This window comes from Dendrobates tinctorius, unplaced genomic scaffold (assembly GCF_039654945.1).
Source record: "Dendrobates tinctorius isolate UK_male_01 unplaced genomic scaffold, ASM3965494v1 ptg000048l, whole genome shotgun sequence".
Taxonomy (NCBI): domain Eukaryota; kingdom Metazoa; phylum Chordata; class Amphibia; order Anura; family Dendrobatidae; genus Dendrobates; species Dendrobates tinctorius.
Genome location: NW_027361716.1, coordinates 7,250,001 through 7,270,166, shown reverse-complemented (window position 1 = coordinate 7,270,166; position 20,166 = coordinate 7,250,001). Strand labels below are relative to the sequence as shown.

The window sequence follows — 20,166 nt, the reverse complement described above, 5'->3', positions numbered from 1 at the left end:
GCTTTTCCCTTTTCATAATGTCGATTTGGAGTCAGTCAGCTCCAAAAACATCCTTAAAAATAATCCAAAAATGCTGAGAAGACTGAACATAATCATTTCCAAGTAAAAAAGACATGATGTTCATTTGATCAGGCTTTGGAGCGTCTATTAACCATTTCAAGTTTCCAAAAATGTCCAGCGGTTAACTGAAATTACCATATCAATCTTCAGCTGTTTTTCACTTTGAACAGCTCCATACCTATAATACAAGTCAAGGGTAAGGTTCGAAAGACCCTATAAAGGGTCCTGATTGACTTTTGTGTGCTACAAAAAAAGCCACAAAACACATTCAAAAGACGCCGAAAAGAATTTTTAGAAAAACACCACCAAAAATGTTTATAAGGCACTTTAGGAAATTCTGGAAAACACAAGAAAAGATGGTTTAGAGAAAAATCAAAAACACTTCCTGAAGCCATTTTGGCTTCAAATCCTTGTCAGATTCACCCACTTGGAAAGAGTGTTATGTGAATATTGACTCAAGTCACAGAGTATGAGATTGCTTGGTATGACATAGACAATGATTGATATTGACAGCTTTGACCATGAATCCTTGAACTCTTTTGTTGTCTTTTATTATGTGGATTTTAAATTGCTTGTTTCATCATAAACATTGGGAATCGTCGATCTGAGAGCAGATGGAAAAATCAAAATGTGTGCCCAGGTTCCACTGAGATTTGAACTCAGATCACTGGACTCAATGTCCAGCGTGCTAACCATTACACCATGGACCCAACCATGACATAGTCATGGCTGCGGCTTGTTGTGCTGAATAAAGCATATGAAATAGTGAACGATGGCGAAAACAGGCTCCAAAGCTGCAGTGCAAATCTGCAATCATACACAATGGTAAATTGATATCTTATAACCTTTCATTCCACAAATTTACCAACATTTCCACGATATCACAGCTAGGACAGTTTGAAATGTTGATGAAAAGTGGCTAATAAAAAGATTGCTGTATCTGTTACTTGGAAAAAGTGTGAAAAAAATAAATTGCAAAACTTATACTGTTAGAAAACTGTTCATCCAGTAGTCGATAAAGATTAGCATTGCATGGTAAAAGGCTTCATCTGAGAGATAATTTAAGGTTTGTGCAAATCAAAGTGCATGTCCCAGTCCATTAGCCAGGACAGCGGTCTGTGGCTGCTGGACAAGATCAAGAGAAAAACCTCTTACCTGATGGCACCCACGATGCTTCTTTTGATTAGCGGCAAGTCGCACATGTAATGTTGCTCCAGAATAGATTATCTAAAGAACAGTCAAATATAAAGTCAGTTTGGTCCTAGAAACTCGCTCCATCACAGATCACTGTCATGGGGAATAGACTAGTAAACATGCAAATTGAACAACAAAGATAAAAGGTCAAAAAGTTATTGAAACATAGACGGCAGGATTTGCACCTGCGCGGGGAGACCCCAATGGATTTCTAGCCCATCGCCTTAACCACTCGGCCACGACTACTCAGACGTCAAGCTGTTATGAGTTTCACACACGTTTTCTAATAGCACCATGATAAAGCTCAGTGATCAACCCTCTGGAAGACAACTCAGAAAAAGAAAATAAAAAACAAGGTCTCAGTAAAATGCAAAAATCTGATTTAAAGTCATCATCAATGGGCACCATTCACAGTTTAATGCTTTTCCCTCTTCATAATGTGGATTTGGAGTCAGTCAGCTCCAAAAACATCCTTAAAAATAATACGAAAATGCTGAGAAGACTGAACATAATCATTTCCAAGTAAAAAAGACTTGATGTTCATTTGATCAGGCTTTAGAGCGTCTATTAACCATCTCAAGTTTCCAAAAATGTCCAGCGGTTAACTGAAATTACCATATCAATCTTCAGATGTTTTTCACTTTGAACAGCTCCATACCTATAATACAAGTCAAGGGTAAGGTTCGAAAGACCCTATAAAGGGTCCTGATTGACTTTTGTGTGCTACAAAAAAAGCCACAAAACACATTCAAAAGACGCCGAAAAGAATTTTTAGAAAAACACCACCAAAAATGTTTATAAGGCACTTTAGGAAATTCTGGAAAACACAAGAAAAGATGGCTTAGAGAAAAATCAAAAACACTTCGTGAAGCCATTTTGGCTTCAAATCCTTGTCAGATTCACCCACTTGGAAAGAGTGTTATGTGAATATTGACTCAAGTCACAGAGTATGAGCTTGCTTGGTATGACATAGACAATGAGTGATATAGACAATTTTAATTTTTGCTAATCCTACTTGATTGACAGCTTTGATCATGGTATTCCATGAATCCTTGAACTCTTTTTTTTTCTTTTATTATGTGGATTTTAAATTGCTTGTTTCATCATAAACATTGGGCATCGTCGATCTGAGTGCACATGGAAAAATTGACATGTGTGCCCAGGTTCCACTGAGATTTGAACTCAGATCACTGGATTCAAAGTCCAGAGTGCTAACAATTACACCATGGAACCAACCATGACTCAGTCATGGCTGCGGCTTGTTGTGCTGAATAAAGCATATGAAATCGTGAACGATGGCGAAAACAGGCTCCAAAGCTGCAGTGCAAATCTGCAATCATACACAATGATAAATTGATATCTTATAACCTTTCATTCCACAAATTTACCAACATTTCCACGATATCACAGCTAGCGCAGTTTGAAATGTTGATGAAAAGTGGCTAGTAAAAAGATTGCTGTATCTGTTACTTGGAAAAAGTGTGAAAAAAATACATTGCAAAACTTATACTGTTAGAAAACTGTTCATCCAGTAGTCGATAAAGATTAGCATTGCATGGTAAAAGGCTTCATCTGAGAGATAATTTAAGGTTTGTGCAAATCAAAGTGCATGTCCCAGTCCATTAGCCAGGACAGCGGTCTGTGGCTGCTGGACAAGATCAAGAGAAAAACCTCTTACCTGATGGCACCCACGATGCTTCTTTTGATTAGCGGCAAGTCGCACATGTAATCTTGCTCCAGAATAGATTATCTAAAGAACAGTCAAATATAAAGTCAGTTTGGTCCTAGAAACTCGCTCCATCACAGATCACTGTCATGGGGAATAGACTAGTAAACATGCAAATTGAACAACAAAGATAAAAGGTCAAAAAGTTATTGAAACATAGACGGCAGGATTTGCACCTGCGCGGGGAGACACCAATGGATTTCTAGCCCATCGCCTTAACCACTCGGCCACGACTACTCAGACGTCAAGCTGTTATGAGTTTCACACACGTTTTCTAATAGCACCATGATAAAGCTCAGTGATCAACCCTCTGGAAGACAACTCAGAAAAAGAAAATAAAATACAAGGTCTCAGTAAAATGCAAAAATCTGATTTAAAGTCATCATCAATGGGAACCATTCACAGTTTAATGCTTTTCCCTCTTCATAATGTGGATTTGGAGTCAGTCAGCTCCAAAAACATCCTTAAAAATAATACGAAAATGCTGAGAAGACTGAATATAATCATTTCCAAGTAAAAAAGACTTGATGTTCATTTGATCAGGCTTTAGAGCGTCTATTAACCATCTCAAGTTTCCAAAAATGTCCAGCGGTTAACTGAAATTACCATATCAATCTTCAGATGTTTTTCACTTTGAACAGCTCCATACCTATAATACATGTCAAGGGTAAGGTTCGAAAGACCCTATAAAGGGCCCTGATTGACTTTTGTGTGCTACAAAAAAAGCCACAAAACACATTCAAAAGACGCCGAAAAGAATTTTTAGAAAAACACCACCAAAAATGTTTATAAGGCACTTTAGGAAATTCTGGAAAACACAAGAAAAGATGGCTTAGAGAAAAATCAAAAACACTTCGTGAAGCCATTTTGGCTTCAAATCCTTGTCAGATTCACCCACTTGGAAAGAGTGTTATGTGAATATTGACTCAAGTCACAGAGTATGAGATTGCTTGGTATGACATAGACAATGAGTGATATAGACAATTTTAATTTTTGCTAATCCTACTTGATTGACAGCTTTGATCATGGTATTCCATGAATCCTTGAACTCTTTTTTTGTCTTTTATTATGTGGATTTTAAATTGCTTGTTTCATCATAAACATTGGGCATCGTCGATCTGAATGCACATGGAAAAATTGACATGTGTGCCCAGGTTCCACTGAGATTTGAACTCAGATCACTGGATTCAAAGTCCAGAGTGCTAACAATTACACCATGGAACCAACCATGACTCAGTCATGGCTGCGGCTTGTTGTGCTGAATAAAGCATATGAAATCGTGAACGATGGCGAAAATAGGCTCCAAAGCTGCAGTGCAAATCTGCAATCATACACAATGATAAATTGATATCTTATAACCTTTCATTCCACAAATTTACCAACATTTCCACGATATCACAGCTAGCGCAGTTTGAAATGTTGATGAAAAGTGGCTAGTAAAAGGATTGCTGTATCTGTTACTTGGAAAAAGTGTGAAAAAAATACATTGCAAAACTTATACTGTTAGAAAACTGTTCATCCAGTAGTCGATAAAGATTAGCATTGCATGGTAAAAGGCTTCATCTGAGAGATCATTTAAGGTTTGTGCAAATCAAAGTGCATGTCCCAGTATATTAGCCAGGACAGCGGTCTGTGGCTGCTGGACAAGATCAAGAGAAAAACCTCTTACCTGATGGCACCCACGATGCTTCTTTTGATTAGCGGCAAGTCGCACATGTAATGTTGCTCCAGAATAGATTATCTAAAGAACAGTCAAAGATAAAGTCAGTTTGGTCCTAGAAACTCGCTCCATCACAGATCACTGTCATGGGGAATAGACTAGTAAACATGCAAATTGAACAACAAAAATAAAAGGTCAAAAAGATATTGAAACATAGACGTAGTCAGCAGGATTTGAACCTGCGCGGGGAGACCCCAATGGACTTCAAGTCCATCGCCTTAACCACTCGGCCACGACTACTCGGACGTCAAGCTGTTATGAGCTTCACACATGTTTTCTAATAGCACCATGATCACGCTCAGTGATCAACCCTCTGGAAGACATCTCAGAAAATGAAAAGAAAATACAAGGTCTCAGTAAAATGCAAAAATCTGATTTAAAGTCATCATCAATGGGAACCATTCACAGTTTAATGCTTTTCCCTCTTCATAATGTGGATTTGGAGTCAGTCAGCTCCAAAAACTTCATTAAAAATAATACGAAAATGCTGAGAAGACTGAACATAATCATTTCCAAGTAATAAAAGACTTGATGTTCATTTGATCAGGCTTTGGAGCGTCTATTAACCATCTCAAGTTTCCAAAAATGTCCAGCGGTTAACTGAAATTACCATATCAATTTTCAGATGTTTTTCACTTTGAACAGCTCCATACCTATAATACAAGTCAACGGTAAGGTTCGAAAGACCCTATAAAGGGTCCTGATTGACTTTTGTGTGCTACAAAAAAAGCCACAAAACACATTCAAAAGACGCCGAAAAGAATTTTTAGAAAAGCACCACCAAAAATGTTTATAAGGCACTTTAGGAAATTCTGGAAAACACAAGAAAAGATGGCTTAGAGAAAAATCAAAAACACTTCCTGAAGCCATTTTGGCTTCAAATCCTTGTCAGATTCACCCACTTGGAAAGAGTGTTATGTGAATATTGACTCAAGTCACAGAGTATGAGATTGCTTGGTATGACATAGACAATGATTGATATTGACAGCTTTGACCATGAATCCTTGAACTCTTTTGTTGTCTTTTATTATGTGGATTTTAAATTGCTTGTTTCATCATAAACATTGGGAATCGTCGATCTGAGAGCAGATGGAAAAATCGATATGTGTGCGCAGGTTCCACTGAGCTTTGAACTCAGATCACTGGATTCAAAGTGCAGAGTGCTAACCATTACACCATGGACCCAACCATGACACAGTCATGGCTGCGGCTTGTTGTGCTGAATAAAGCATATGAAATCGAGAACGATGGCGAAAACAGGCTCCAAAGCTGCAGTGCAAATCTGCAATCATACACAATGGTAAATTGATATCTTATAACCTTTCATTCCACAAATTTACCAACATTTCCACGAGATCACAGCTAGGACAGTTTGAAATGTTGATGAAAAGTGGCTAATAAAAAGATTGCTGTATCTGTTACTTGGAAAAAGTGTGAAAAAAATAAATTGCAAAACTTATACTGTTAGAAAACTGTTCATCCAGTAGTCGATAAAGATTAGCATTGCATGGTAAAAGGCTTCATCTGAGAGATAATTTCAGGTTTGTGCAAATCAAAGTGCATGTCCCAGTCCATTAGCCAGGACAGCGGTCTGAGGCTGCTGGACAAGATCAAGAGAAAAACCTCTTACCTGATGGCACCCACGATGCTTCTTTTGATTAGCGGCAAGTCGCACATGTAATGTTGCTCCAGAATAGATTATCTAAAGAACAGTCAAATATAAAGTCAGTTTGGTCCTAGAAACTCGCTCCATCACAGATCACTGTCATGGGGAATAGACTAGTAAACATGCAAATTGAACAACAAAGATAAAAGGTCAAAAAGTTATTGAAACATAGATGGCAGGATTTGCACCTGCGCGGGGAGACCCCAATGGATTTCTAGCCCATCGCCTTAACCACTCGGCCACGACTACTCAGACGTCAAGCTGTTATGCGTTTCACAAACGTTTTCTAATAGCACCATGATAAAGCTCAGTGATCAACCCTCTGGAAGACATCTCAGAAAAAGAAAAGAAAATACAAGGTCTCAGTAAAATGCAAAAATCTGATTTAAAGTCATCATCAATGGGAACCATTCACAGATTAATGCTTTTCCCTCTTCATAATGTGGATTTGGAGTCAGTCAGCTCCAAAAACATCCTTAAAAATAATACGAAAATGCTGAGAAGACAGAACATAATCATTTCCAAGTAAAAAAGACTTGATGTTCATTTGATCAGGCTTTGGAGCGTCTATTAACCATCTCAAGTTTCCAAAAATGTCCAGTGGTTAACTGAAATTACCATATCAATCTTCAGATGTTTTTCACTTTGAACAGCTCCATACCTATAATACAAGTCAACGGTAAGGTTCGAAATACCCTATAAAGGGTCCTGATTGACTTTTGTGTGCTACAAAAAAAGCCACAAAACACATTCAAAAGACGCCGAAAAGAATTTTTAGAAAAACACCACCAAAAATGTTTATAAGGCACTTTAGGAAATTCTGGAAAACACAAGAAAAGATGGCTTAGAGAAAAATCAAAAACACTTCCTGAAGCCATTTTGGCTTCAAATCCTTGTCAGATTCACCCACTTGGAAAGAGTGTTATGTGAATATTGACTCAAGTCACAGAGTATGAGATTGCTTGGTATGACATAGACAATTTTAATTTTTGCTAATCGTACTTGATTGACAGCTTTGACCATGGTATTCCATGAATCCTTGAACTCTTTTTTTGTCTTTTATTATGTGTATTTTAAATTGCTTGTTTCATCATAAACATTGGGCATCGTCGATCTGAGTGCAGATGGAAAAATCGAAATGTGTGCACAGATTCTACTGAGAGATTTGAACTCAGATCACTGGATTCAAAGTCCCGAGTGCTAACCATTACACCATGGAACCAACGATGACGCAATCATGGCTGCGGCTTGTTGTGCTGAATAAAGCATATGAAATAGTGAACGATGGCGAAAACAGGCTCCAAAGCTGCAGTGCAAATCTGCAATCATACACAATGGTAAATTGATATCTTATAACCTTTCATTCCACAAATTTACCAACATTTCCACGATATCACAGCTAGCGCAGTTTGAAATGTTGATGAAAAGTGGCTAGTAAAAAGATTGCTGTATCTGTTACTTGGAAAAAGTGTGAAAAAAATAAATTGCAAAACTTATACTGTTAGAAAACTGTTCATCCAGTAGTCGATAAAGATTAGCATTGCATGGTAAAAGGCGTCATCTGAGAGATAATTTAAGGTTTGTGCAAATCAAAGTGCATGTCCCAGTATATTAGCCAGGACAGCGGTCTGTGGCTGCTGGACAAGATCAAGAGAAAAACCTCTTACCTGATGGCACCCACGGTGCTTCTTTTGATTGGCGACAAGTCGCACATGTAATGTTGCTCCAGAATAGATTATCTAAAGAACAGTCAAATATAAAGTCAGTTTGGTCCTAGAAACTCGCTCCATCACAGATCACTGTCATGGGGAATAGACTAGTAAACATGCAAATTGAACAACAAAGATAAAAGGTCAAAAAGTTATTGAAACATAGACGGCAGGATTTGCACCTGCGCGGGGAGACCCCAATGGATTTCTAGCCCATCGCCTTAACCACTTGGCCACGACTACTCAGACGTCAAGCTGTTATGAGTTTCACACACGTTTTCTAATAGCACCATGATAAAGCTCAGTGATCAACCCTCTGGAAGACATCTCAGAAAAAGAAAAGAAAATACAAGGTCTCAGTAAAATGCAAAAATCTGATTTAAAGTCATCATCAATGGGAACCATTCACAGTTTAATGCTTTTCCCTCTTCATAATGTGGATTTGGAGTCAGTCAGCTCCAAAAACATCCTTAAAAATAATACGAAAATGCTGAGAAGACTGGATATAATCATTTCCAAGTAATAAAAGACTTGATGTTCATTTGATCAGGCTTTGGAGCGTCTATTAACCATCTCAAGTTTCCAAAAATGTCCAGCGGTTAACTGAAATTACCATATCAATCTTCAGATATTTTTCACTTTGAACAGCTCCATACCTATAATACAAGTCAACGGTAAGGTTCGAAAGACCCTATAAAGGGTCCTGATTGACTTTTGTGTGCTACAAAAAAAGCCACAAAACACATTCAAAAGACGCCGAAAAGAATTTTTAGAAAAACACCACCAAAAATGTTTATAAGGCACTTTAGGAAATTCTGGAAAACACAAGAAAAGATGGCTTAGAGAAAAATCAAAAACACTTCCTGAAGCCATTTTGGCTTCAAATCCTTGTCAGATTCACCCACTTGGAAAGAGTGTTATGTGAATATTGACTCAAGTCACAGAGTATGAGATTGCTTGGTATGACATAGACAATGAGTGATATAGACAATTTTAATTTTTGCTAATCCTACTTGATTGACAGCTTTGATCATGGTATTCCATGAATCCTTGAACTCTTTTTTTGTCTTTTATTATGTGGATTTTAAATTGCTTGTTTCATCATAAACATTGGGCATCGTCGATCTGAGTGCACATGGAAAAATTAAAATGTGTGCCCAGGTTCCACTGAGATTTGAACTCAGACCACTGGATTCAAAGTCCAGAGTGCTAACAATTACACCATGCAACCAACCATGACTCAGTCATGGCTGCGGCTTGTTGTGCTGAATAAAGCATATGAAATCGTGAACGATGGCGAAAACAGGCTCCAAAGCTGCAGTGCAAATCTGCAATCATACACAATGATAAATTGATATCTTATAACCTTTCATTCCACAAATTTACCAACATTTCCACGATATCACAGCTAGCGCAGTTTGAAATGTTGATGAAAAGTGGCTAGTAAAAAGATTGCTGTATCTGTTACTTGGAAAAAGTGTGAAAAAAATAAATTGCAAAACTTATACTGTTAGAAAACTGTTCATCCAGTAGTCGATAAAGATTAGCATTGCATGGTAAAAGGCTTCATCTGAGAGATAATTTAAGGTTTGTACAAATCAAAGTGCATGTCCCAGTCCATTAGCCAGGACAGCGGTCTGTGGCTGCTGGACAAGATCAAGAGAAAAACCTCTTACCTGATGGCACCCACGGTGCTTCTTTTGATTAGCGACAAGTCGCACATGTAATGTTGCTCCAGAATAGATTATCTAAAGAACAGTCAACGATAAAGTCAGTTTGGTCCTGGAAACTCGCTCCATCACAGATCACTGTCATGGGGAATAGACTAGTAAACATGCAAATTGAACAACAAAGATAAAAGTTCAAAAAGATATTGAAACATAGACGTAGTCAACAGGATTTGAACCTGCGCGGGGAGATTGCGCGGCAATGGACTTCAAGTCCATCGCCTTAACCACTCGGCCACGACTACTCGGACGTCAAGCTGTTATGAGCTTCACACATGTTTTCTAATAGCACCATGATCACGCTCAGTGATCAACCCTCTGGAAGACATCTCAGAAAATGAAAAGAAAATACAAGGTCTCAGTAAAATGCAAAAATCTGATTTAAAGTCATCATCAATTGGAAACATTCGCAGTTTAAAGCTTTTCCCTCTTCATAATGTGGATTTGGAGTCAGTCAGCTCCAAAAACATCCTTAAAAATAATCCAAAAATGCTGAGAAGACTGAACATAATCATTTCCAAGTAAAAAAGACTTGATGTTCATTTGATCAGGCTTTGGAGCATCTATTAACCATCTCAAGTTTCCAAAAATGTCCAGCGGTTAACTGAAATTACCATATCAATCTTCAGATGTTTTTCACTTTGAACAGCTCCATACCTATAATACAAGTCAAGGGTAAGGTTCGAAAGACCCTATAAAGGGTCCTGATTGACTTTTGTGTGCTACAAAAAAAGCCACAAAACACATTCAAAAGACGCCGAAAAGAATTTTTAGAAAAGCACCACCAAAAATGTTTATTAGGCACTTTAGGAAATTCTGGAAAACACAAGAAAAGATGGCTTAGAGAAAAATCAAAAACACTTCCTGAAGCCATTTTGGCTTCAAATCCTTGTCAGATTCACCCACTTGGAAAGAGTGTTATGTGAATATTGACTCAAGTCACAGAGTATGAGATTGCTTGGTATGACATAGACAATGATTGATATTGACAGCTTTGACCATGAATCCTTGAACTCTTTTGTTGTCTTTTTATTATGTGGATTTTAAATTGCTTGTTTCATCATAAACATTGGGAATCGTCGATCTGAGAGCAGATGGAAAAATTGAAATGTGTGCGCAGGTTCCACTGAGATTTGAACTCAGATCACTGGATTCAAAGTCCAGAGTGCTAACCATTACACCATGGAACCAACCATGACATAGTCATGGCTGCGGCTTGTTGTGCTGAATAAAGCATATGAAATCGTGAACGATGGCGAAAACAGGCTCCAAAGCTGCAGTGCAAATCTGCAATCATACACAATGGTAAATTGATATCTTATAACCTTTCATTCCACAAATTTACCAACATTTCCACGATATCACAGCTAGGACAGTTTGAAATGTTGATGAAAAGTGGCTAATAAAAAGATTGCTGTATCTGTTACTTGGAAAAAGTGTGAAAAAAATAAATTGCAAAACTTATACTGTTAGAAAACTGTTCATCCAGTAGTCGATAAAGATTAGCATTGCATGGTAAAAGGCTTCATCTGAGAGATAATTTAAGGTTTGTGCAAATCAAAGTGCATGTCCCAGTCCATTAGCCAGGACAGCGGTCTGTGGCTGCTGGACAAGATCAAGAGAAAAACCTCTTACCTGATGGCACCCACGATGCTTCTTTTGATTAGCGGCAAGTCTCACATGTAATGTTGCTCCAGAATAGATTATCTAAAGAACAGTCAAATATAAAGTCAGTTTGGTCCTAGAAACTCGCTCCATCACAGATCACTGTCATGGGGAATAGACTAGTAAACATGCAAATTGAACAACAAAGATAAAAGGTCAAAAAGTTATTGAAACATAGACGGCAGGATTTGCACCTGCGCGGGGAGACCCCAATGGATTTCTAGCCCATCGCCTTAACCACTCGGCCACGACTACTCAGACGTCAAGCTGTTATGCGTTTCACACACGTTTTCTAATAGCACCATGATAAAGCTCAGTGATCAACCCTCTGGAAGACATCTCAGAAAAAGAAAAGAAAATACAAGGTCTCAGTAAAATGCAAAAATCTGATTTAAAGTCATCATCAATGGGAACCATTCACAGTTTAATGCTTTTCCCTCTTCATAATGTGGATTTGGAGTCAGTCAGCTCCAAAAACATCCTTAAAAATAATACGAAAATGCTGAGAAGACTGAACATAATCATTTCCAAGTAAAAAAGACTTGATGTTCATTTGATCAGGCTTTGGAGCGTCTATTAACCATCTCAAGTTTCCAAAAATGTCCAGTGGTTAACTGAAATTACCATATCAATCTTCAGATGTTTTTCACTTAGAACAGCTCCATACCTATAATACAAGTCAACGGTAAGGTTCGAAAGACCCTATAAAGGGTCCTGATTGACTTTTGTGTGCTACAAAAAAAGCCACAAAACACATTCAAAAGACACCGAAAAGAATTTTTAGAAAAACACCACCAAAAATGTTTATAAGGCACTTTAGGAAATTCTGGAAAACACAAGAAAAGATGGCTTAGAGAAAAATCAAAAACACTTCCTGAAGCCATTTTGGCTTCAAATCCTTGTCAGATTCACCCACTTGGAAAGAGTGTTATGTGAATATTGACTCAAGTCACAGAGTATGAGATTGCTTGGTATGACATAGACAATGAGTGATATAGACAATTTTAATTTTTGCTAATCCTACTTGATTGACAGCTTTGATCATGGTATTCCATGAATCCTTGAACTCTTTTTTTGTCTTTTATTATGTGGATTTTAAATTGCTTGTTTCATCATAAACATTGGGCATCGTCGATCTGAGTGCACATGGAAAAATTGAAATGTGTGCCCAGGTTCCACTGAGATTTGAACTCAGATCACTGGATTCAAAGTCCAGAGTGCTAACAATTACACCATGGAACCAACCATGACTCAGTCATGGCTGCGGCTTGTTGTGCTGAATAAAGCATATGAAATTGTGAACGATGGCGAAAACAGGCTCCAAAGCTGCAGTGCAAATCTGCAATCATACACAATGATAAATTGATATCTTATAACCTTTCATTCCACAAATTTACCAACATTTCCACGATATCACAGCTAGCGCAGTTTGAAATGTTGATGAAAAGTGGCTAGTAAAAAGATTGCTGTATCTGTTACTTGGAAAAAGTGTGAAAAAAATAAATTGCAAAACTTATACTGTTAGAAAACTGTTCATCCAGTAGTCGATAAAGATTAGCATTGCATTGTAAAAGGCTTCATCTGAGAGATAATTTAAGGTTTGTGCAAATCAAAGTGCATGTCCCAGTATATTAGCCAGGACAGCGGTCTGTGGCTGCTGGACAAGATCAAGAGAAAAACCTCTTACCTGATGGCACCCACGATGCTTCTTTTGATTAGCGGCAAGTCGCACATGTAATGTTGCTCCAGAATAGATTATCTAAAGAACAGTCAAATATAAAGTCAGTTTGGTCCTAGAAACTCGCTCCATCACAGATCACTGTCATGGGGAATAGACTAGTAAACATGCAAATTGAACAACAAAGATAAAAGGTCAAAAAGTTATTGAAACATAGATGGCAGGATTTGCACCTGCGCGGGGAGACCCCAATGGATTTCTAGCCCATCGCCTTAACCACTCGGCCACGACTACTCAGACGTCAAGCTGTTATGAGTTTCACACACGTTTTCTAATAGCACCATGATCAAGCTCAGTGATCAACCCTCTGGAAGACATCTCAGAAAATGAAAAGAAAATACAAGGTCTCAGTAAAATGCAAAAATCTGATTTAAAGTCATCATCAATGGGAACCATTCACAGTTTAAAGCTTTTCCCTCTTCATAATGTGGATTTGGAGTCAGTCAGCTCCAAAAACATCCTTAAAAATAATCCGAAAATGCTGAGAAGACTGAACATAATCATTTCCAAGTAAAAAAGACTTGATGTTCATTTGATCAGGCTTTGGAGCATCTATTAACCATCTCAAGTTTCCAAAAATGTCCAGCGGTTAACTGAAATTACCATATCAATCTTCAGATGTTTTTCACTTTGAACAGCTCCATACCTATAATACAAGTCAACGGTAAGGTTCGAAAGACCCTATAAAGGGTCCTGATTGACTTTTGTGTGCTACAAAAAAAGCCACAAAACACATTCAAAAGACGCCGAAAATAATTTTTAGAAAAACACCACCAAAAATGTTTATAAGGCACTTTAGGAAATTCTGGAAAACACAAGAAAAGATGGCTTAGAGAAAAATCAAAAACACTTCCTGAAGCCATTTTGGCTTCAAATCCTTGTCAGATTCACCCACTTGTAAAGAATGTTATGTGAATATTGACTCAAGTCACAGAGTATGAGATTACTTGGTATGACATAGACAATGAGTGATATAGACAATTTTAATTTTTGCTAATCCTACTTGATTGACGGCTTTGATGATGGTATTCCATGAATCTTTGAACTCTTTTTTTGTCTTTTATTATGTGGATTTTAAATTGCTTGTTTCATCATAAACATTGGGCATCGTCGATCTGAGTGCACATGGAAAAATTGAAATGTGTGCCCGGGTTCCACTGAGATTTGAACTCAGATGACTGGATTCAAAGTCCAGAGTGCTAACAATTACACCATGGAACCAACCATGACTCAGTCATGGCTGCGGCTTGTTGTGCTGAATAAAGCATATGAAATTGTGAACGATGGCGAAAACAGGCTCCAAAGCTGCAGTGCAAATCTGCAATCATACACAATGATAAATTGATATCTTATAACCTTTCATTCCACAAATTTACCAACATTTCCACGATATCACAGCTAGCGCAGTTTGAAATGTTGATGAAAAGTGGCTAGTAAAAAGATTGCTGTATCTGTTACTTGGAAAAAGTGTGAAAAAAATAAATTGCAAAACTTATACTGTTAGAAAACTGTTCATCCAGTAGTCGATAAAGATTAGCATTGCATTGTAAAAGGCTTCATCTGAGAGATAATTTAAGGTTTGTGCAAATCAAAGTGCATGTCCCAGTATATTAGCCAGGACAGCGGTCTGTGGCTGCTGGACAAGATCAAGAGAAAAACCTCTTACCTGATGGCACCCACGATGCTTCTTTTGATTAGCGGCAAGTCGCACATGTAATGTTGCTCCAGAATAGATTATCTAAAGAACAGTCAAATATAAAGTCAGTTTGGTCCTAGAAACTCGCTCCATCACAGATCACTGTCATGGGGAATAGACTAGTAAACATGCAAATTGAACAACAAAGATAAAAGGTCAAAAAGTTATTGAAACATAGATGGCAGGATTTGCACATGCGCGGGGAGACCCCAATGGATTTCTAGCCCATCGCCTTAACCACTCGGCCACGACTACTCAGACGTCAAGCTGTTATGAGTTTCACACACGTTTTCTAATAGCACCATGATCAAGCTCAGTGATCAACCCTCTGGAAGACATCTCAGAAAATGAAAAGAAAATACAAGGTCTCAGTAAAATGCAAAAATCTGATTTAAAGTCATCATCAATGGGAACCATTCACAGTTTAAAGCTTTTCCCTCTTCATAATGTGGATTTGGAGTCAGTCAGCTCCAAAAACATCCTTAAAAATAATCCGAAAATGCTGAGAAGACTGAACATAATCATTTCCAAGTAAAAAAGACTTGATGTTCATTTGATCAGGCTTTGGAGCATCTATTAACCATCTCAAGTTTCCAAAAATGTCCAGCGGTTAACTGAAATTACCATATCAATCTTCAGATGTTTTTCACTTTGAACAGCTCCATACCTATAATACAAGTCAACGGTAAGGTTCGAAAGACCCTATAAAGGGTCCTGATTGACTTTTGTGTGCTACAAAAAAAGCCACAAAACACATTCAAAAGACGCCGAAAATAATTTTTAGAAAAACACCACCAAAAATGTTTATAAGGCACTTTAGGAAATTCTGGAAAACACAAGAAAAGATGGCTTAGAGAAAAATCAAAAACACTTCCTGAAGCCATTTTGGCTTCAAATCCTTGTCAGATTCACCCACTTGTAAAGAATGTTATGTGAATATTGACTCAAGTCACAGAGTATGAGATTACTTGGTATGACATAGACAATGAGTGATATAGACAATTTTAATTTTTGCTAATCCTACTTGATTGACGGCTTTGATGATGGTATTCCATGAATCTTTGAACTCTTTTTTTGTCTTTTATTATGTGGATTTTAAATTGCTTGTTTCATCATAAACATTGGGCATCGTCGATCTGAGTGCACATGGAAAAATTGAAATGTGTGCCCGGGTTCCACTGAGATTTGAACTCAGATGACTGGATTCAAAGTCCAGAGTGCTAACAATTACACCATGGAACCAACCATGACTCAGTCATGGCTGCGGCTTGTTGTGCTGAATAAAGCATATGAAATTGTGAACGATGGCGAAAACAGGCTCCAAAGCTGCAGTGCAAATCTGCAATCATACACAATGATAAATTGATATCTTATAACCTTTCATTCCACAAATTTACCAACATTTCCACGATATCACAGCTAGCGCAGTTTGAAATGTTGATGAAAAGTGGCTAGTAAAAAGATTGCTGTATCTGTTACTTGGAAAAAGTGTGAAAAAAATAAATTGCAAAACTTATACTGTTAGAAAACTGTTCATCCAGTAGTCGATAAAGATTAGCATTGCATTGTAAAAGGCTTCATCTGAGAGATAATTTAAGGTTTGTGCAAATCAAAGTGCATGTCCCAGTATATTAGCCAGGACAGCGGTCTGTGGCTGCTGGACAAGATCAAGAGAAAAACCTCTTACCTGATGGCACCCACGATGCTTCTTTTGATTAGCGGCAAGTCGCACATGTAATGTTGCTCCAGAATAGATTATCTAAAGAACAGTCAAATATAAAGTCAGTTTGGTCCTAGAAACTCGCTCCATCACAGATCACTGTCATGGGGAATAGACTAGTAAACATGCAAATTGAACAACAAAGATAAAAGGTCAAAAAGTTATTGAAACATAGACGTCAGGATTTGCACCTGCGCGGGGAGACCCCAATGGATTTCTAGCCCATCGCCTTAACCACTCGGCCACGACTACTCAGACGTCAAGCTGTTATGAGTTTCACACACGTTTTCTAATAGCACCATGATCAAGCTCAGTGATCAACCCTCTGGAAGACATCTCAGAAAATGAAAAGAAAATACAAGGTCTCAGTAAAATGCAAAAATCTGATTTAAAGTCATCATCAATGGGAACCATTCACAGTTTAAAGCTTTTCCCTCTTCATAATGTGGATTTGGAGTCAGTCAGCTCCAAAAACATCCTTAAAAATAATCCGAAAATGCTGAGAAGACTGAACATAATCATTTCCAAGTAAAAAAGACTTGATGTTCATTTGATCAGGCTTTGGAGCATCTATTAACCATCTCAAGTTTCCAAAAATGTCCAGCGGTTAACTGAAATTACCATATCAATCTTCAGATGTTTTTCACTTTGAACAGCTCCATACCTATAATACAAGTCAACGGTAAGGTTCGAAAGACCCTATAAAGGGTCCTGATTGACTTTTGTGTGCTACAAAAAAAGCCACAAAACACATTCAAAAGACGCCGAAAAGAATTTTTAGAAAAACACCACCAAAAATGTTTATAAGGCACTTTAGGAAATTCTGGAAAACACAAGAAAAGATGTCTTAGAGAAAAATCAAAAACACTTCCTGAAGCCATTTTGGCTTCAAATCCTTGTCAGATTCACCCACTTGTAAAGAATGTTATGTGAATATTGACTCAAGTCACAAATTATGAGATTACTTGGTATGACATTGACAATGAGTGACATGGACAATTTTAAATTTTGCTAATCCTACTTGATTGACAGCTTTGACCATGGTATTCCATGAATCCTTGAACTCTTTTTTTGTCATTGGGCATCGTCGATCTGAGTGCAAATGGAAAAATCGAAATGTGTGCTCAGGTTCTACTGAGATTTGAACTCAGATCTCTGGATTCAAAGTCCAGCGTGCTAACCACTACACCATGGAACCAACCATGATGCAATCATGGCTGCGGCTTGTTTTGCTGAATAAAGCATATGAAATCGTGAATGATGGCGAAAACAGGCTCCAAAGTTGCAGTGCAAATTTGCAATCATACACAATGGTAAATTGATATCTTATAACCTTTCATTCCACAAATTTACCAACATTTCCACGATATCACAGCTAGGACAGTTTGAAATGTTGATGAAAAGTGGCTAGTAAAAAGAATGCTGTATCTGTTATTTGGAAAAAGTGTGAAAAAAATAAATTGCAAAACTTATACTGTTAGGAAACTGTTCATCCAGTAGTCGATAAAGATTAGCATTGCATGGTAAAAGGCTTCATCTGAGAGATAATTTAAGGTTTGTGCAAATCAGCCAGTCCATTAGCCAGGACAGCGGTCTGTGGCTGCTGGACAAGATCAAGAGAAAAACCTCTTACCTGATGGCACCCACAGTGCTTCTTTTGATTAGTGGCAAGTCGCACATGTAATGTTGCTCCAGAATAGATTATCTAAAGAACTGTCAAAGATAAAGTCAGTTTGGTCCTAGAAACTCGCTCCATCACAGATCACTGTCATTGGGAATAGACTAGTAAACATGCAAATTGAACAACAAAGATAAAAGGTCAAAAAGTTATTGAAACATAGACGTAGTCGGCAGGATTTGAACATGCGTGGTGAGACCCCAATGGATATCAAGGCCATCGCCTTACCAATCGGCCACGACTACTCGGACGTCAAGCTGTTATGAGCTTCACACATGTTTTCTAATAGCACCATGATCACACTCAGTGATCAACCCTCTGGAAGACATCTCAGAAAATGAAAAGAAAATACAAGGTCTCAGTAAAATGCAAAAATCTGATTTAAAGTCATCATCAATGGGAACCATTCACAGTTTAAAGCTTTTCCCTCTTCATAATGTGGATTTGGAGTCAGTCAGCTCCAAAAACATCCTTAAAAATAATCCGAAAATGCTGAGAAGACTGAACATAATCATTTCCAAGTAAAAAAGACTTGATGTTCATTTGATCAGGCTTTGGAGCGTCTATTAACCATCTCAAGTTTCCAAAAATGTCCAGCGGTTAACTGAAATTACCATATCAATCTTCAGCTGTTTTTCACTTTGAACAGCTCCATACCTATAATACAAGTCAAGGGTAAGGTTCGAAAGACCCTATAAAGGGTCCTGATTGACTTTTGTGTGCTACAGAAAAAGCCACAAAACACATTCAAAAGACGCCGAAAAGAATTTTTAGAAAAACACCACCAAAAATGTTTATAAGGCACTTTAGGAAATTCTGGATAACACAAGAAAAGATGGCATAGAGAAAAATCAAAAACACTTCCTGAAGCCATTTTGGCTTCAAATCCTTGTCAGATTCACCCACTTGTAAAGAGTGTTATGTGAATATTGACTCAAGTCACAGAGTATGAGATTGCTTGGTATGACATAGACAATTTTAATTTTTGCTAATCATACTTGATTGACAGCTTTGACCATGGTATTCCATGAATCCTTGAACTCTTTTTTTGTCTTTTATTATGTGTATTTTAAATTGCTTGTTTCATCATAAACATTGGGCATCGTCGATCTGAGTGCAGATGGAAAAATCGAAATGTATGCACAGGTTCTACTGAGATTTGAACTCAGATCACTGGATTCAAAGTCTCGAGTGCTAACCATTACACCATGGAACCAACGATGACGCAATCATGGCTGCGGCTTGTTTTGCTGAATAAAGCATATGAAATCGTGAACGATGGCGAAAACAGGCTCCAAAGCTGCAGTGCAAATCTGCAATCATACACAATGGTAAATTGATATCTTATAACCTTTCATTCCACAAATTTACCAACATTTCCACGATATCACAGCTAGCGCAGTTTGAAATGTTGATGAAAAGTGGCTAGTAAAAAGATTGCTGTATCTGTTACTTGGAAAAAGTGTGAAAAAAATAAATTGCAAAACTTATACTGTTAGAAAACTGTTCATCCAGTAGTCGATAAAGATTAGCATTGCATGGTAAAAGGCTTCATCTGAGAGATAATTTAAGGTTTGTGCAAATCAAAGTGCATGTCCCAGTCCATTAGCCAGGACAGCGGTCTGTGGCTGCTGGACAAGATCGAGAGAAAAACCTCTTACCTGATGGCACCCACGGTGCTTCTTTTGATTAGCGGCAAGTCGCACATGTAATGTTGCTCCAGAATAGATTATCTAAAGAACAGTCAAAGATAACGTCAGTTTGGTCGTAGAATCTCGCTCCATCACAGATCACTGTCATGGGTAATAGACTAGTAAACATGCAAATTGAACAACAAAGATAAAAGGTTAAAAAGTTATTTTAAACA

The 20,166-nt window shown here is 37.7% G+C and overlaps 10 non-coding genes across 10 annotated transcripts; all 10 read right to left on the bottom strand.

Annotated features, from left to right (window-relative positions):
* Positions 1-2,415: 2,415 nt before the first annotated feature.
* On the bottom strand, positions 2,416-2,487 carry TRNAQ-UUG (transfer RNA glutamine (anticodon UUG)). Its single transcript has one exon. It is a non-coding gene; the product is annotated as a tRNA-Gln (tRNA).
* A 1,645-nt stretch (positions 2,488-4,132) lies between these two features.
* TRNAQ-UUG (transfer RNA glutamine (anticodon UUG)) lies at positions 4,133-4,204 on the bottom strand. The gene has a single exon. It is a non-coding gene; the product is annotated as a tRNA-Gln (tRNA).
* A 654-nt stretch (positions 4,205-4,858) lies between these two features.
* TRNAS-UGA (transfer RNA serine (anticodon UGA)) lies at positions 4,859-4,940 on the bottom strand. Its single transcript has one exon. It is a non-coding gene; the product is annotated as a tRNA-Ser (tRNA).
* Positions 4,941-9,234: 4,294 nt separating this feature from the next.
* On the bottom strand, positions 9,235-9,306 carry TRNAQ-UUG (transfer RNA glutamine (anticodon UUG)). The gene has a single exon. It is a non-coding gene; the product is annotated as a tRNA-Gln (tRNA).
* A 654-nt stretch (positions 9,307-9,960) lies between these two features.
* On the bottom strand, positions 9,961-10,047 carry TRNAS-UGA (transfer RNA serine (anticodon UGA)). Its single transcript has one exon. It is a non-coding gene; the product is annotated as a tRNA-Ser (tRNA).
* Positions 10,048-10,920: 873 nt separating this feature from the next.
* Positions 10,921-10,992, bottom strand: TRNAQ-UUG (transfer RNA glutamine (anticodon UUG)). Its single transcript has one exon. It is a non-coding gene; the product is annotated as a tRNA-Gln (tRNA).
* A 1,645-nt stretch (positions 10,993-12,637) lies between these two features.
* TRNAQ-UUG (transfer RNA glutamine (anticodon UUG)) lies at positions 12,638-12,709 on the bottom strand. The gene has a single exon. It is a non-coding gene; the product is annotated as a tRNA-Gln (tRNA).
* Positions 12,710-14,354: 1,645 nt separating this feature from the next.
* On the bottom strand, positions 14,355-14,426 carry TRNAQ-UUG (transfer RNA glutamine (anticodon UUG)). The gene has a single exon. It is a non-coding gene; the product is annotated as a tRNA-Gln (tRNA).
* Positions 14,427-16,071: 1,645 nt separating this feature from the next.
* On the bottom strand, positions 16,072-16,143 carry TRNAQ-UUG (transfer RNA glutamine (anticodon UUG)). The gene has a single exon. It is a non-coding gene; the product is annotated as a tRNA-Gln (tRNA).
* Positions 16,144-17,747: 1,604 nt separating this feature from the next.
* TRNAQ-UUG (transfer RNA glutamine (anticodon UUG)) lies at positions 17,748-17,819 on the bottom strand. The gene has a single exon. It is a non-coding gene; the product is annotated as a tRNA-Gln (tRNA).
* Between the last annotated feature and the right edge of the window lie 2,347 nt (positions 17,820-20,166).